Source organism: Cervus elaphus, chromosome 12, assembly GCF_910594005.1.
Source record: "Cervus elaphus chromosome 12, mCerEla1.1, whole genome shotgun sequence".
Taxonomy (NCBI): Eukaryota; Metazoa; Chordata; class Mammalia; order Artiodactyla; family Cervidae; genus Cervus; species Cervus elaphus.
The window spans coordinates 42,519,796-42,538,036 of record NC_057826.1 but is presented as its reverse complement, the minus strand read 5'-3'; the positions used below and the strand labels follow the sequence as shown (position 1 = coordinate 42,538,036).

The 18,241-nt window shown below is 39.6% G+C and overlaps 1 long non-coding RNA gene across 1 annotated transcript; it reads right to left on the bottom strand.

Moving 5' to 3' along the window:
* Window positions 1–2,666: 2,666 nt before the first annotated feature.
* On the bottom strand, window positions 2,667–11,560 carry LOC122705031. Its single transcript, XR_006344024.1, has 3 exons — window positions 11,261–11,560; window positions 2,906–2,912; window positions 2,667–2,679 (listed from the first exon to the last, which is right to left on the bottom strand). It is a non-coding gene; the product is annotated as an uncharacterized LOC122705031 (long non-coding RNA).
* Window positions 11,561–18,241: the final 6,681 nt, after the last annotated feature.

Sequence of the window (18,241 nt, the reverse complement as noted above, 5' to 3'; positions counted from 1 at the left end):
TATAAAAAAAAAACTTTCACTCCTTCAAAAGACAGCAGCAAAAGAGAAAAAAAGGAACAAAGGATACATGAGACAACAGCAAGACAGATTTAAACCAACCATATCCATCTTTACATTAGATGTAAATGGTGTAAACCAAAGTTCAAACCTTTTCTTACAGGGCTAGATGATAAATAGTTTCCCTTTGCAAGTTACGACATATCTGTTGCAACTCCATTACTCTGTTGTTGCACAAAAGAAGTCACAGTCAATGCATAAAGAAACGGACGTGGCTATATTCTAATAAAATATTATTTTCAAAACCAAGCCATCAACCAGGCCATAGTTTTCATATGGCCATAGTCAACAAGGTCATAGCTCCTGTTGCAACACTTCAATTCAGAGGCAGAAGTAGACTGGGGGAAAGACCATGACCTAAATATATGCTGCCTAAAAAATGTATTTTAACAGTATGCATAGATTAAAAGTAAAAGAATAAAAAAAAAGGATACCATGCTAATATTGTATAGAAGAGTCAATTCTAAGTCCATGATGGAATTGTTTCTTTGAGTGGTTTTAGTTGCTGTTGTTATTATAATCATACATAAAGCCCTGCCTCAGTAAACCCAATCCCTCTGCCTGACTGTTGGACCAAACAAAGTGCCCTTTTTCAGTCACAGGAAGAAAATCTGACCATGCCGACCTAAGAATAGTTTCAGGAAAGAAAAGATTGTTAGTGCCGTGTCTGCTCTGTCATGTCTGACTCTTAGCCACCCAGAGGACTCTAGCACACAGGCTACTCTCTGTGGGGAATTTTCCAGGCAAGAATACTAGAGTGGGTAGCCATCCCCTTCTCCAGGGGATCTTCTCTACCCAGGGATCGAGCCCACAACTTCTGCATTGCAGGCAGATTCTATATTGCTGAGCCTCCAGGGCAATCCAATTGTTAGAGAAACGCAAATCAAAAGCACGAGGTACCATCTCACAGAAGTCAGAATGGCTATCATCAAAAAAGCTGCAAACAACAAATGATGGAGAGCATTTGGCAAAAAGTGAACCCTCATATGCTCTTGGTGGGAATGTAAATTTATATAGCTGCTATGGGGAACAGGATACAGATTCCTTAAGAAACTAGGAATAAAACTACCATGTAACCATGCATTCCCATTTCTGGGCATATATCCAGAGGAAAACGTCATTCAAAGAGACACATGTATTGCAGTGTTCATAACAGCACAATTTACAGTAGCCATGGTATGGATACAACTGAAGGTCCATCGACATCTGCCTCCACAAATAAGCCGTGATATATATATACACAGGGTCTTCCTGAAGGCTCATATGGCAAAGAATCCACCTGCAATGCAGTAGACCAAGGTTCGATCCCTGGGTTGGGAAGATCTACTGAGATAGGAATGGTATCCAGTCCCATATTCTTGCCAGGAGAATTCCATGGAGAGAGGAGTCTCATGGTCTACAGTCCATGGGGTTGTAAAAGTTGGACATGACTGAGCGAGTTTAACACTTTTCGCTTTTCATATATATACAGTGGCTATTATTCAGCCATGAAAAGGAATGAAATTGTCAGTGTGTAAGGTGGAGGAACCTAGAAGACAGTCGGTCCCAGAGAGTTCAGTAAGTCAGAAAGAGAAAAACAAATATGGTAAACAAATATATGTGGAATCTAGAAACATGGTATAGAGGAACTTATTTGCAAAGCAGACTTGGAGGAATAGAGAGAATATACCTATGGACATCAAGGTTGAAGGTGTGTTGGGAAGAAGTGGGTGATTTGGACTGACACATGTATACTGCTGAATCTATGTCTAAGATAGATAACTAGTAAGAATCTACTATATAGCTCAGGGGACTATCCTCAATGCTCTATGATGACCTAAATTGAAGGAAATCCAAAGAGGAGAGGATATATGTAAACATAGAGCTGATTCGCTTTCTGTACACCAGAAACTAAAGCACTGTAAACCAACTATACACCATAAACAATTAAAAAGATAATAAACAAACAAACCCCAAACTCATAGATTACAGAGAACTGCTTGGCATTTGCTAGAGGAGGCCCTTGGTGGTGGGGGAAATAGAAAAAGGTGGTGTATAACTGAAAGTTATACAATAAGTCCTGGGGATATAATGTACAGCATGCCGAGTATAGTTTTTAATACTTAGTTACGTATTTGTAAGCTGCTCTGAGAATAGGCCTTAACTTTTTAAAACTATGTCAGGTGATGGATGTTAACTGCACTTACTGTGATCATTATTTTCTATTACATATTATATATACATATATATGCGTGTATATAATATATATATATATATATATAAAATCACTATGTTGTACACTGAGAAATGGAGTATTTGCTGTCATATCTGTAAACTGGATGTCATAGTCATCAGTAATTTCAGCTGTACAAATGTGCATTTCTGAGCTCAGAGGGTGCCCATGAAGAGCAGTACCTGCTATACGGCAGCCATCAGCCACTCCCCAGGGTGAGCCTTGAGGAGCTTCGGGGTGATGTGAAAAAGGCAGGACAGTGGTCCCTGATAGCTGAGATGTGTATGAAAGGAGTGATTTCAGCAAGCCCAGACTCTGGCATCTTCTCATACATAGAAAAGTGCTGTATTTCTTAACTTGAGATATCTGGTTTTCCTTAATTAACAATAACATTTTGATGTTCAAACTACCTGCCTTTTACTGCAAACTTCTATATCACCTCACTCCACCCCTTGCCTTCTTGGAACATTTCTCTCAAAGTCACTTGAGATGCTGTGTCCTGGGCTTGAAGTCCTAAAACTTCACACCAAGTAAACCATTCTTCTCAACTTTTAGATTGTGACTATTTTTTAGGTCGACAACACCTAAAACTTACAAGCATTATATCTTCATAGTACTGGAGGAAAAAAATCCAACCAAACAACTGACTACCTACTCTCCCTAAACGTAAAATGAAGTCTTAAATATGCAGATGATCAAATGATTTGTCACCTGCACATCCATATGGAAGAAATGTGAAAGGAATGTAAAGGAAACCAGTCCTTGAGGGCAGAATAAAATGGTACCTCATGGAGGTCTGCATCTACACAAAAGAGGGAAGAACACCAGTAGTGTTAACTATACTGGTTAATTATATAAAGACTTTTACCTTTCCACTTACATCTCTTAAAAAGACAATCAGATGGCTTGAAACAAAAATAATATAAAACATTCTTGTTTTTATACACATGTACTGATGAAATACATAACAACAACATAAAAAAAAGCCAGGAGAAGGGAACCTAAGTATGTTGTCAAAGTTCTCACACTACCTTTAAAATGGTGTATGGTTAAAGGGAGATTGTGATAAAGATACACAGTATCAGTTCAGTTCACTCAGTCATGTTTGACTCTTTGCGACCCATGAACCGCAGCACGCCAGGCCTCCCTTGTCCATCACCAACTCCTGGAGTCCACCCAAACGCATGTCCATTGAGTCAGTGATGCCATCCAACCATCTCATCCTCTGTCGTCCCCTTCTCCTCCTGCCCTCAGTCTTTCCCAGCATCAGGGTCTTTCCAAATGAGTCAGCTCTTTGCATCAAGTGGCCAGTATTGGAGTTTCAGCTTCATCATCGGTCCTTCCAATGAATATTAAGGACTGATTTCCTTTAGGATGGACTGGTTGCATCTCCTTGCAGTCCAAGGGACTCTCAAGAGTCTTCTCCAACACCACAGTTCAAAAGCATCAATTCTTCGGTGCTCACCTTTCTTCACAGTCCAACTCTCACATCCATACATGACTACTGGAAAAACCATAGCCTTGATTAAATGGACCTTTGTCGGTAAAGTAATGTCTCTGCTTTTTAATATGCTGTCTAGGTTGGTCATAACTTTCCTTCCAAGGAGTAAGTGTCTTTTAATTTCATGGCTGCAATCACCATCTGCAGTGATTTTGGAGCCCCCCAAAATAAAGTCAGCCAGTGTTTCCACTGTTTCCCCACCTATTTGCCAGGAAGTGATGGGACCGGATGCCATGATCTTAGTTTTTTGAATGTTGAGCTTTAAGCCAACTTTTTCACACTCCTCTCTCACTTTCATCAAGAGGCTCTTTAGTTCTTCATTTTCTGCTATCCTTATAGTGGTCATCTGCATATCTGAGGTTGTTGATATTTCTCCTGGCAATCTTGATTCCAGCTTGTGCTTCCTCCAGCCCAGTGTTTCTCATGATGTACTCTACATATAAGTTAAATAAGTAGGGTGATAATACACAGCCTTGACGTACTCCTTTCCCAATTTGGAACCAGTCTGTTGTTCCATGTCCAGTTCTAACTGTTGCTTCCTGACCTGCATACAGGTTTCTCAAGAGGCAGGTCAGGTGGTCTGGTATTCCCATCTCCTTCAGAATTTCCCATAGTTTATTGTGATCCACACAATCAAAGGTTTTGGCATAGGGAGACTGTGATAAAGATACACAGTATAAGCTAAACTAAAACACCACCACTAGAACTTATAACTACTAAGTCACAAAAGGAAATAAGATGAAGTTATAAAAATGGTTTTACTTGTCCAAAAGATACCAGCAAAAAAGAAAAGGAGAACAAAGGACATATGAGACAATAGCAAGACAGTAGATGTAAAACAGCCATATGCATCATTATATTACATATAAATGGTGTAAACTAAAGATCAGCAAACCTTTTCTACAGAGCCAGAAGGTAAACAGCTTCCCTTTGCAAGTTATGAAGTTTCTGTTGGAACTACATAACTCTTTTGTGGTAGCACAAAAATCATCCACAATCAATACATAATGAAATGGATATAGCTATGTTCCAATAAAATATTTTTAAAGTCCCTGTTTCAGTACATCAATTCAGAGGTAGAAGTAGATTGGGAAGAAAGCATGATTTCAATATATGCTGTGACATATATTTCAATGTGACAGCCATAGCTAAAAGAAAAATTATAGAAAAGACGTACCTTGCTAAGTCTGCAAAGAAGAACCAGTTCTGACTCCATTTTGGACTGTTTTCTTTGACTTCTTTGAGTGGTTGTTCTTATTATAATCTTAGCCCTGTCTCAGTAAACACAGTCCCTCTGCCTGACTGTTGGACAAAAGTGCCTTTGTTCAGCTCACAGGGGTATAATCAGACCCTGCCTACCTATGAATGGCTGCAGGAAAGAAGAGATTGTGTGTGTTGTGTGTGCTCAGTCGCTCCATCCTGTCTCACTCTTTGTGACCCCATGGACCTTAACACGCCAGGCTTCTCTGTCCATGTAATATTCTAGGCAAGAATACTGCAGTTGGTAAAGGACCAACTCTGGGACCTGCCCACCCAGGGATTGAACCCACATCTCCTGCTTTCCCGGCAGCTTCTTTACCACTGAGCCACAGGTGGAGTCCACTTATTAGAGAAATGCAAATCAAAACCATAACAGGGCATCATCTCACGTCAGCCAGAATGGGTGTCATCAAAAAGGCTACAAACAATAAATGCTGAGAAGGTGTGTAAAAAATGGAACCATTCTACATTCTTGGGAATGCAAATGGACATAGCCACTTTGAAGAACAGAATGGACATTCCTTAAGAAACTAGGAATAAAACTACCATATGATCAAGTAACCCCATACCTGGACACAAAAAAAACTATGATTGTAAAAGATACACCACTACGATGTTCCAAAAAAACATCTATCTCTGCTTTATTGGCTATCTCAAAGACTTTGACTATGTGGATCACAATAAACTGTGGAAAATTCTGAAAGAGATGGGAATACCAGACCACCTGACCTGCCTCTTGAGAAACCTGTATACAGGTCAGGAAGCAACAGTTAGAACTGGATGTGGAACAACAGACTGGTTCCAAATGGGAAAAGGAGTACGTCAAGGCTGTATATTGTCACCCTGCTTATTTAACTTATATGCAGAGTACATCATGAGAAATGCTGGGCTGGAAGAAGCACAAGCTGGAATCAAGATTGCCGGGAGAAATATCAATAACCTCAGATACACAGATGATACCACCCTTATGGCAGAAAGTGAAGAGGAACTAAAAAGCTTCTTGATGAAAGTGAAAGAGGAGAGTGAAAAAGTTGGCTTAAAGCTCAACATTCAGAAAACTAAGATCATGGCATCTGGTCCCATCACTTCATGGGAAATAGATGGGAAAACAGTGGAAACAGTGTCAGACTTTATTTTCTTGGGCCCCAAAATCACTGCAGATGGTGATTGCAGCCATGAAATTAAAAGACACTTACTCCTTGGAAGGAAAGTTATGACTAACCTAGACAGAATATTAGAAAGCAGAGAAATTACTTTACCAACAAAGGTCCATCTAGTCAAGGCTATGGTTTTTCCAGTGGTTGTGTATGGATGTGAGAGTTGGACTGTGAAGAAAGGTGAGCACCGAAGAATTGATGCTTTTGAACTGTGGTGTTGGAGAAGACTCTTGAGAGTCCCTTGGACTGCAAGGAGATCCAACCAGTCCATCCTAAAGGAGATAAGTCCTGGGTGTTCATTGGAAGGACTGATGCTGAAGCTGAAACTCCAATACTTTGGCTACCTGATACGAAGAGTTGACTCACTTGAAAAGACCCTGATTCTGGGAGGGATTGGGGGCAGGAGGAGAAGGGGACAACAGAGGATGAGATGGCTGGATGGCATCACCGACTCGATGGACATGAGTTTGGGTAAACTCCAGGAGTTGGTGATGGACAGGGAGGCCTGGCGTGTTGCAATTCATGGGGCCACAAAGAGTCGGACACGACTGAGCGACTGAACTGAACAGTAGAAACTTATATATTATAAAGCAACTCTTTAGTTGCTAAGTTATATCCAACTCTTTTGTGACAGCATGGGCTGTAGCTTGCCAGCCTTCTCCCTCCATGGGATTCTCCTGGTAAGTAAACTGGACTGGGGTGCCATTTCCTCCTCCAGGGAATCTTCCCAAAACAGGGATTGAACCTGCATCACCTGCATTGGCAGACAGATTCTTTACCACTGAGCCAGTCAGGACACCTGTGAAGGAACTATACTACATATAAAATTAAAAAGAAAAAAAAACAAATGCATAGATACAGAGAACTGATTGGTGGTTGCTAGTGCAGGACTTGAGGTGATACATATTAACCAAACTTACTCTAATAATTATTTTACATTACATATTATATATATATGTACATATGTACATATATATATAATATGTATGTGTGTGTGTGTATATATATATATAATCACTATGTTCTACACAGAGAAATGGAGTATTTTCTGCCACATTAATAAACTGAATGTCAGAATCATCAGCGATTCCAGGCCTCCAAATGTGAATTTCTGAGCCCAGAAGGCACCCAGGAAGATCAATATCTGCTATCCAGCAGCCATCAGCCACTCCCCAGCGTTAGTCTTGCTGAGCTTGTGGGGGATGTGAAAAAGACAGGAAAGAAGCCCCAGATAGCTGAGATGCATATGAAAGGAATGATTTCAGTGAGCCTAGACTTGCCTTTTTTCTTCACACATAGAAAAGTGCTAAATTTAATAACTTGAGATATCTGATTTTCCTTAATCAACAATAATATTTTGATGTTCAGACTACCTGCCCTTTGTTGCAAGCTTCTACATAACCTGATTCCTCCCCTTACCTCCTTGGAGCAATTCTCTCAGGGTCATTTGAGATGCTGTCTCCTGGGCATGAAGTCCTAAAAATTCCTGCCATATAAAACAGTACTTTCAACCTTTAGACTGAGACTATTGTTTAAGTTGACAATACCTATAACTAATATACCAAGTATTCCTCAAAACTACTGGAGTAAAAAAATCCAACCAAGAAACAACAGATTGCCATATCTGCCCAAACATGAAATGGAGTCTTAAAGATACAAAAGGTCAAACAAGGTGTCACCTGCAGGTCCAAACAGAAGAAATGTGAAAGGGATGTAAAGGAAGTCAGTCCTTGATGCCAAAAGGCAATGGTACCACATGGAAGTCTGAATCTACAAAAGAGTGAACAGCACTAGTAGTAGTAAGATTATTGGTAATTATATAAATATGTTTACTTTGCTATTTACCTCTCTTTAAAAGACAATCAGATTGCTTGAAGCAAAATGAAACAAACATTTCTGGTTTTATAACATATGTACTGGTGAAATATATGAGAACAATATCAAAAAGGCCAAGAGAGGAGAATGAAAGTATGTCGTCAATGCTCTTACACCGTGAATAAAACAATGTTTTGCTTGAAGGTAGACTGTGGTAAAGGTAAATTCTTTATCATCCGAGGCACCAGGGAAGCTCCAAAGATACACATTATCAACTAAAGTAAAATTTTTTAAAAAAGAAGTTATAACCACTAAACCAAGAAAGGAAATAAGGTGAAGTTATAAAAAAGTTTTCACTCGTCCAAAAGACAGCAGCAAAAGAGAAAAAAAGGACACATGAGACAATAGCAAGACAGTAGATTTAAACCAACTATCTTCAACATTACATTAGATGTAAATAGTGTAAATCAACGCTCAGCAAACCTTTTCTTAAAGGGCCAGATGGTATACAGTTTCCCTTTGCAAGTTACGAAGTCTCTGTGACAACTACATAACTCTGTAGTTGCCTCACAAAAGCAGTCGGGGTCAATACAAGAAATGGAGTTGGCTATGTTCTAATAAAATATTTTCAAAACAAGCCATACTTTACTAGTCCATTGTTATAACATCTCAATTCAGAGGCAGAAGTAGATTGGGGGAAAATGCATGACCTAAATATAGGCTGCCTACTAAAAATATTTTAATATGATAACCACAGATTAAAAGGATGGAAAAAGATACACCATGCTAAATTTGCAAAGAAGAACCAATTGATTCCATGTATGAACTGTTTCTTTAACTTGATTTTTGTTGCTACTATAATCATTCATAAAGCCCTGCCTTAGTAAACCCAGGCCCTCTCCCTGACTTCTGGACCAAAGCACCCTTGTTCAGCTCAAAGGGAGATAACGGATCCTGCCCAACTACGAATGGCTACAGGACAGAAGAGTTGGTGTGTTCTGTGTGTGCTCAGTCGTGTCTGACTCCTTGCAACCCCATGGACTGTGGCACACCATGCTCTATCTAGGTCTGGGGAATTTTCCAGGCAAGAATACAGCATCGAGTTGCCACTTCCAACTCCATGAGATCTTCCCCACCCAGAGATCATCCCACTTCTTTCTCCTTCACTGCAGGTAGATTTTTTTTACTCTGGACCACCAAAGATGTCCAGTTGTTAGAGAAACCCATATCAAAGCCACAATGAGATATCAGACAGATATCCCATACCAGACAGAATTTGAATGAGTTTCATCAAAAAGGTTATGAACAATAAATGCTGGAGAGGGTGTAGAGAATAAAGAATCCTCTCACACTCTTGGGAATGTAAATAGATACAGCCACTATGGAGAACAGGAGTGAGATTTCTTTAAAAAGTGGGAATATCTTTCTGGCTTACTTCACTCTGTATAATGGGCTCCAGTTTCATCCATCTCATTAGGACTGATTCAAATGAATTCTTTTTAACGGCTGAGTAATATTCCATGGTGTATATGTACCACAGCTTCCTTATCCATTCATCTGCTGATGGGCATCTAGGTTGCTTCCATGTCCTGGCTATTGTAAACAGTGCTGCGATGAACATTGGGGTGCACGTGTCTCTTTCAGATCTGGTTTCCTCCGTGTGTATGCCCAGAAGTGGGATTGCTGGGTCATATGGCAGTTCTATTTCCAGTTTTTTAAGAAATCTCCACACTGTTCTCCATAGCGGCTGTACTAGTTTGCATTCCCACCAACAGTGTAAGAGGGTTCCCTTTTCTCCACACCCTCTCCAGCATTTATTGCTTGTAGACTTTTGGATAGCAGCCATCCTGACTGGCGTGTAATGGTACCTCATTGTGGTTTTGATTTGCATTTCTCTAATAATGAGTGATGTTGAGCATCTTTTCATGTGTTTGTTAGCCATCTGTATGTCTTCTTTGGAGAAATGTCTGTTTAGATCTTTGGCCCATTTTTTGATTGGGTTATTTATTTTTCTGGAATTGAGCTGCAGGAGTTGCTTGTATATTTTTGAGATTAATCCTTTGTCTGTTTCTTCATTTGCTATTATTTTCTCCCAATCTGAGGGCTGTCTTTTCACCTTACTTATAGTTTCCTTTGTAGTGCAGCATACTAACACATATATATGGAATTTAGAAAGATGGTAACGATAACCCTATATACAAAACAGAAAAAGAGACACAGAAATACAGAACAGACTTTTGAACTCTGTGGGAGAAGGTGAGGGTGGGATGTTTCAAAAGAACAGCAGGTATACTATCTATGGTGAAACAGATCACCAGCCCAGGTGGGATGCATGAGACAAGTGCTCAGGCCTGGTGCACTGGGAAGACCCAGAGGAATCGGGTGGAGAGGGAGGTGGGAGGGGGGATCGGGATGGGGAATACGTGTAAATCTATGGCTGATTCATATCAATGTATGACAAAACCCACTGAAATGTTGTGAAGTAATTAGCCTCCAACTAATAAAAAAAAAAAATAATAATAATAAAAAAATAAAAAGTGGGAATAAAACTACCATATGACAATGAAACTGCACTTCTGGTCATATATCAGAGAAAATCATCATTCAGAAAGACACATATACCCACTGCTCACAGCATCACAAATTACAATATCCAGGACGTGGAATCCACCATTGATAGATGCCTGGATAAAGAAGGTGTGACATATTTTATATCTTTATATATATGGGTTTCCCTGGTGGCTCAGCTGGTAAAGAATCTGCCTGCAATGCAGGAGACCCCAGTTTGATTCCTGGGTCAGGAAGATCCCCTGGAGAAGGGATAGGCTGCCCATTCCAGTATTCTTGGGCCTTCCTGGTGACTCAGATGGCAAATAATCAGCCTGCAATGCAGGAGACCTAGGTTCGATCCCTGGGTTGGGATGATCCCCTGGAGGAGGACGTGGCAACACACTCCAGTATTCTTGCCTGGAGAATAACCATGAACAGAGGAGCCTGGTGGGCTACAGTCCATGGGGTCACAAAGAGTCAGCCACAACTGTGGCTGTGTACAGCACAGCGCATATATATACATACACATAAATATATACATACAATGGAATATTGTTCAGCATAAAAAGGAATGAAAATTAATCAGTATAATGAGGTGGATGAACCTAGGTCTGTCTTACAGAGTGAAGTAAGACAAAGAGAAAACTAAATATTATATATTAATGCATGTGTATAGAATCTAGAAAAATGGTACTAATGAACATGAACTTGTGCTCATTTTATATGCTAGCAAGATAAATCTCAAAATCCTTCACACTAGGCTTAAACAGTATGTGAACTGAGAAATTCCAGATGTACAAGCTGGATTTAGAAAAGGCAGAGGAACCAGAGTTTAAATTGACAACATTTGTTGGATCATAGAAAAGGCAAGGGAATTCTAGAAATACATCTACTTCTTCATTCACTACATTAAAGCATATGACTGTGTGGATCACAACCAACTGTGGAAAATTCTTCAAGAGATGAGAATACCAGACTACTTTACCTGCCTCCTGAGAAATCTGTATGCAGGTCAAGAAGCAACAGTTAGAAATAGACACAGAACAATGGAGTGGTTCAAAACTGGGAAAGGTGTACATCAAGGCTATATATTGTCACCTTGTTTACTTAACATATGCAGAGTGCATAATTCGAAATGCCAAGCTGGATGAAGCACAAGCTGGAATCAAGATTGCTGGGAGAAATAACAACCTCAGATATGCAGCCAATACCACCCTACTGGCAGAAAGAGGAACTAAAGAGCCTTTTGATGAAGATGAAAGAGGAGAGTTAAAAAGCTGGCTGAAAACTCCATATTCAAAAAACTCAAGATCATGGCATTGGGTCCCATCACTTCCTGGTAAATAGATGGGGAAACAATGCAAACAGTGACAGATTTTATTTTCTCCGGCTCCAAAATTACTGCAGATGGTGACTGCAGCCATGAAATTAAAAGATGCTTGCTGCTTGGAAGAAAAGCTATGACAAACCTAGACAGCGTATTCAAAAACAGAGACATCACTTTACTGACAAAGGTCCATCTAGTCAAAGCTATGGTTTTTTCAGTAGTAATGTACAGATGTGAGATATGGATCATAAAGAAGGCTGAGTACAAAAGAATTGATGCTTTTGAACTGTGGTGTTCAAAAGAAGAGAAGACTCTTGAGAGTCCCTTGGACAGCAAGGAGATCAAACCAGTCAATCCTAAAGGAAACCAACCTTGAATATTCATTGGAAGGACTGATGCTGAAGCTTTAATACTTTGACCACCTGATGGGAAGGGCTGACTCGTTGAAAAAGACCCTGATGCTAGGAAAGATTGAAGGCAGGAGGAGAGGGGGACGGCAGAGGATGAGATGTTTGGATGGCATCACTGATTCAATGGACATGGGTTTGAGCAAATTCCAGGAGATAGTGAAGGATGAGGAAGCTTGGTTTGCTGCAGTCCACGGGGATGCCAAGAGTCAGACATGACTTAGCAACTCAACAACAACAATGAACCTAATACAGAGCATAAAGAGATATGGACATACAGAACATATGTTTGTGGACACAGCAGGGGAAGGAGGGTGTGGCATGAATTGAGACAGTAGCACTGACATATGCACACTTAAATGTGTGAAATAGGTAGCTAACAGGAAGCCGCTGTATAGCACAGGGAACTCAGCTCAGTGCTGTGGGATGAACTAGATGGGATGGTGAAGTGGTGGCGGCTCTGAAGTGGAGTCTCACAAAAAGGATATAAGTATGCCTAGAGCTGAAGAGTTGAAGTCTCCATGCAACTACATAATTCTCTTGTAAAACAAAAGCAGCCACAGTCAATACATAAAGAAATGTATGTGACTATGTTCCAATAAAATAATATTTACAAAAACAGGCCATCTATCAGGCCACAGTTTACTCCTCCCTTTTTTCAGTGCTTCAATTCAGAAGCAGAAGTAGATGAGGGGAGAAGCATGATCTAAATATATGCTGCCTACAAAAAATATTTTAATATGATACACAGATTAAAAGTAAAAGGATAGAAAAAGATATATCATGCTAATGTTGCAGAGAAGATATATATACTAATGTTGCTAATTCTGACTCCATGTTGTAACCGTTTCTTTGACTGCATTCAGTTGCTGTTATTATTATCTGTTCAGCTGCTCAGTCCTGTCTGACTCTCTGTGACCCCATGGACCGCAGCACACCAGGTTTCCCTGTCCACTACCAACTCCCGGAGTTTACTCAAACTCATGTCCATTGAGTTGGTGATGCCATCCAACCATCTCATCCTCTGTTGTCCCTTTCTTCTCCCACCTTCAATCTTTCCCAGCATCAGAGTCTTCACATCAGGTGGCCAAAGTACTGGAGTTTCAGCTTCAGCATCAGTCCTTCCAATGAATATTCAGGACTGATTTCCTTTATGATGGACTGGTTGGATCTCGTTGCAGTCCAAGGGACTCTCAAGAGTCTTCTCCAACACCACAGTTCAAAAGCATCAGTTCTTCGGTGCTCAGCTTTCTTTATAGTCCAACTCTCACATCCATACATGACTACTGGAAAAACCATAGCTTTGACTAGACGGACCTTTGTTGGCAAAGTAATGTCTCTGCTTTTTAATATGCTGTCTAGGTTGGTCATAACTTTTCTTCCATGGAGCAAGTGTCTTTTAATTTCATGGCTGCAGTTGAAGGAAGAAACAGACGAAACAGGCTCCATCTTGGGCTGGACTGTGGACTTTGAGCTATACGCCCAGTATCTGTTGAAAGGACATACCAACTGGAAAACCAGACCCCTTGGATGGAAGAGCCCCAGAGCTCGTACCTAGATTCTCCATCACCTAAAAGAATACCCTAATTATCTGTGTAACCAAATAGAATCATAAATTCTATTATGCTTATTGGGGTATGACTGCAGGCCTATTGATAATTGTCCACTGTTAACTACCTAGGCTTAAGGCATACGAATCACGGGTTAACTTTGATTGTATCTTTCTTTTCCTTTGTTCAGACTAGTTTCAGAGAATTTGGGGAGGTGGGTTTGGGCCTGTACACTTAGGGTATATAAGGTTTTCACAAAAACTGGTCGGGGTCCTTGGCTAAGAGGAGACTCTGCCTGGGGCCCACCGGTGTAATAAACCACACTCTACTATCTGCATTGTCCTTCTGAGTGAGTTTGTTTCCCAGAATGCATGGCTACAACACAGTCATCATCTGCAGTGATTTTGGAGCCCCCCAAAAATAGTCTGTCACTGTTTACATTGCTTCCCCATCTATTTGCCATGAAGTGATGGGACCAGATGCCATGATCTTAGTTTTCTGAATGTTGAGTTTTAAACCAACTTTTTCACTCTCCTTTTTCACCTTCATCAAGTGGCTCTTTAGTTCTTCGCTTTCTGCCATAAGGGTGGTGTCATCTGCATATCTGAGGTTATTGATATTTCGCTCAGCAATCTTGATTCCCATACATATAACAGTGCTAAATTTCTTAACTTGAGATATACTGTTTTCCTTAATTAACAATAATATTTTGATGTTCAGACTACCTGCCCTTTGTTGCAAACTCCTATATAACCTGACTCCTCCCCCTTCCTCCTTGGAACAGTTCTCTCAGGGTCACTTGAGATACTATCTCCTGGGCTTGAGTCCTAAGAATTCCCACCAAATAAAACATTACTCTCAACCTTTAGGTTGTGACCATTTAAGTAGACAACACCTAAAACTAAGGTTATATACCAATTCTATCTCCATAAAACTGGAGGGAAAAATTCTAACCAACAAAGAACTGATTGCCAGTTTATTTCATTAAACATGAAATAAAGTCTCTTAACTATGCAACAGGTCAAAGAATTTATTACCAGCAGATCCATATAAAAGAAATGTGAAAGAAAAGTAAAGGAAGTCAGTCCATGAAGCCAAAAGAAAATGGTACCACAAGGAGGTCTGGTTCTACACAGAGAAGAGCACCAGTAGTTAAAACTATATTGGGAAATTATATAAAACTTTTACCTCATTATTTAGCTCTCTTTAAAAGAGAATCACCTTGCTTCAAGCAAAAATAATACAAACATTTCTGGTTTTATAACATATGTCCTGGTGAAATACATGACAACAATATCAAAAAGGCCAGGAAAGGGGAATGAAAGTATGTTGTCAAAGTTCTTACATTGAGTATAAAATAGTGTATTGTTGAAGGCAGACTGTGATAAAGATACACAGTATAAACTAATGTAAAATAACACAAAAAGAACTAATTACTAAATGAATAAAGAAAATAACGTGAAGCTATAAAAAAGTTTTCACTTGTCCATAAGACAGCAGCAAGTGAGAAAAGGGGAAGAAAGGACACGTTAGACAACAGCAAGAAGGTAGATGTAAACCAGCCTTATTGATCGTACATTAGATGTAAATGGTGTAAACCAAAGAGCAGCAAACCTTTTCTTAAAGGGCTAGAAGGTAAATAGTTTACCTTTGCCAGTTATGAAGTCTCTGCTGCAACTACATAACTGTTTTGCTGTAGCCATAAAAGTAGCCAAAGAAATGGATGTGGTTATGTTTCAATAAATTATTATTTACAAAAACAGGCTGTCTGCCAGGCTATAGTTTACTAGTCCCTTGTTTAAGTACCTCAATTCAGAGGGAGTAGTAGACTGGGGGAAAACCACAACTTAAATACATGCTGCCTACAAAAAAATATTTTAGTATGATGTCCTGTATTGAGTACACGTGCTCCCATGTCCAACTCTTTGGCAACCCCATGAACTGTAGCACACCAGCATCCTCTGTGAATGGAATTTTCCAGGCAAGAATACTGGAGCAGGTTGTCATTTCCTTTTCCAGAGTATCTTCCTACTCACAGATTAAAAGGATGGAAATGATATACCATGCTAAAGTTGCAGAGAAGATCCAATTCTGATTCCATGTTGGAACTGTTTTTGACTTGCTTTTTGGTGCTGTTGTAATTATAATCATATATAATGCGGTGCCTCAGAAAACCCAGCCCTTCTGCCTGACTGCTGGACTAAATTGTCTTTGCTCAGCTCACAGGGAGATAATCTGACCCTATACATCTGTGATTACCTACAGGAGAGAACAGATTAACACATTCCTTTCAGAAATTGGCAGTTCCTGGAGCTGTTTTGCAAGTCTGATTGCCCCTTTTTACTTTGCTTCTTCACTGCCTCTTCCTCTGCATTCTGCCTTTTTACTTTATTTCCTCACTGCCCCCCACCACCATCTCTGTTCTATAAAAGAGCCTGGCATCCTGACCCTGATAAATGGGCATTTTGAGACACTAGTCTGCCATCGTCTCAGTCAGCCAGCTTTCCTACTAAAGTCGTATTCCATGCCTCCATACCTTGCTCGGATTTTTTGGCCTGGCGACTGTGTGGCATAGAGATTGAGTTTGGACTCGGTACCTCTAATAGGAACCAAAGGGAAGATGGAGGGCCTACGTTAACATTAGCCAGAGTACATCTAGAGCAAAAGAGGAGTAGGGTAAAGAGAAAGAGAGAAATCAAACAGAAAGATGGCTACTTCTGCCAAATGAAGCGGGTTGCCATTATTTATTTCATCTGCAGACTCCTGGGAATGAGACTAACCAAATAAGACAGGAAAGGACTTGCCAAACCGCTATCATGCAGCTGTGCTTTTAGCCTTTCTACTGTACTGGAAGGATCAAAGGAGCTAGAAAGAAGGGAGGGATCCTAGGCTTTTCTTTCTTTTTTTTTTTTTTTTTTTTTTTTTTTGTGGTGGCAACAAAATTTTTATTCAACTGGTTCAGAAAAAGATTTTGGAATGAATGCATTTAGATAACCAAATACACTTTAAAAACAAATCTTTGCCAAATAGTTTACTTCTAAACTTCAAAAAAATTTTTTTTGTAATGTATAATTAACTACCCAATAGCTATGTCATACCATAAACATGCTAATAGATGGTTGTTCTCAACATTCAAATCTTTCTAAGACTAGTAACCAGATTTACTTAAGTGTTAATGAGGGATTAAAACCATGACCTTGACAAAGTTAACTTACCCTGAGCTCTTTGAAGTTTTGTCTGTTTAGTCTTTGGAGGTCCCTGAATATCATTTTAAGTGTTACCATGTTACTTCTGCTGGATAATAGTGCAAGTGCTAAAATGTAAAAATCACATAGTGCAAAGTTTGGAAATCATGCAGTTTAGATGCAGAAAAAAATTAAATCAAGGCAAGATCCTTTTACTGAGGAAACTGAATAAAACAATGTGGTGACCATAAGTCTGAAGGATGGCTTCATTTATAAAACTTTAAAACATGTAACTTGTAAAATGACAAATTTATTTATCATAATCTAATTAGATAAGGGCATTAAAAGTAAATTATCAACACAAAAACTGTCATTCTTCCATTAGAAAAGGAGCTCGACTCTCACAGAAGTTAGTTATAATTTAAGTACAATAGAGAAGCAATATATTGCTTTTACATCCTTAACAATGCATCTCGAGTGTCTGAGTTTTGTAAGCTATTTTATCAATATTGTTCGCTTCTCTAGTGGCTCAGGCAGTAAAGGAATCTGCCTTCAATGCAAGAGGCCTGTGTTGGATCCCTGGGTTGGGAAGATCCCGTGGAGAAGGGAATGGCAACCCACTCTAGTATTCTTGCCTGGAGAATTCCATGGACAGAGAAGCCTGGCAGGCTGTAGCCCATGGGGTTGCAAAGAGTCAGACACAACTGAACAACTAACACGTTTACACCTTTATCAATATTATTCTATTTCCTCACCTTTGGAGGACAAAGACTATTTCACTTAACACTTCCACAGATAGACAACCCACCTTGCTAGTTCTTAAAGCTATCAGGTTTCTTGACAGATTTCAGGCACAAGATAATTTATGGTTTCTTTACTTTATCCTTATTGCAATTAATCCCCAACTAGAAAGGTGCTGATATTCCTTGCATTTCAGTTGACAAGCTTTGCTACAAAGCATTTTAAAATAATTAACATTTTTTGCCCACTCCTCCAAATAATATTTTTAGAAGTCATGATTTCTCAAAGGAGGTTTATATAGGCCATGCAAATAGAACATCACCCATATGCACAGAGGCACTAAGAAAAAGCTAGAGGGTACTGCTTACCATTTTAGCTGCAGTCACCTAGACTTATTAAAAACTAGATTTGTAAAAGCAAAACAAAAACTTTTCACTTTGGGCAATGCAAGAACAAATAGCAGTTGAATCTGGGTATCA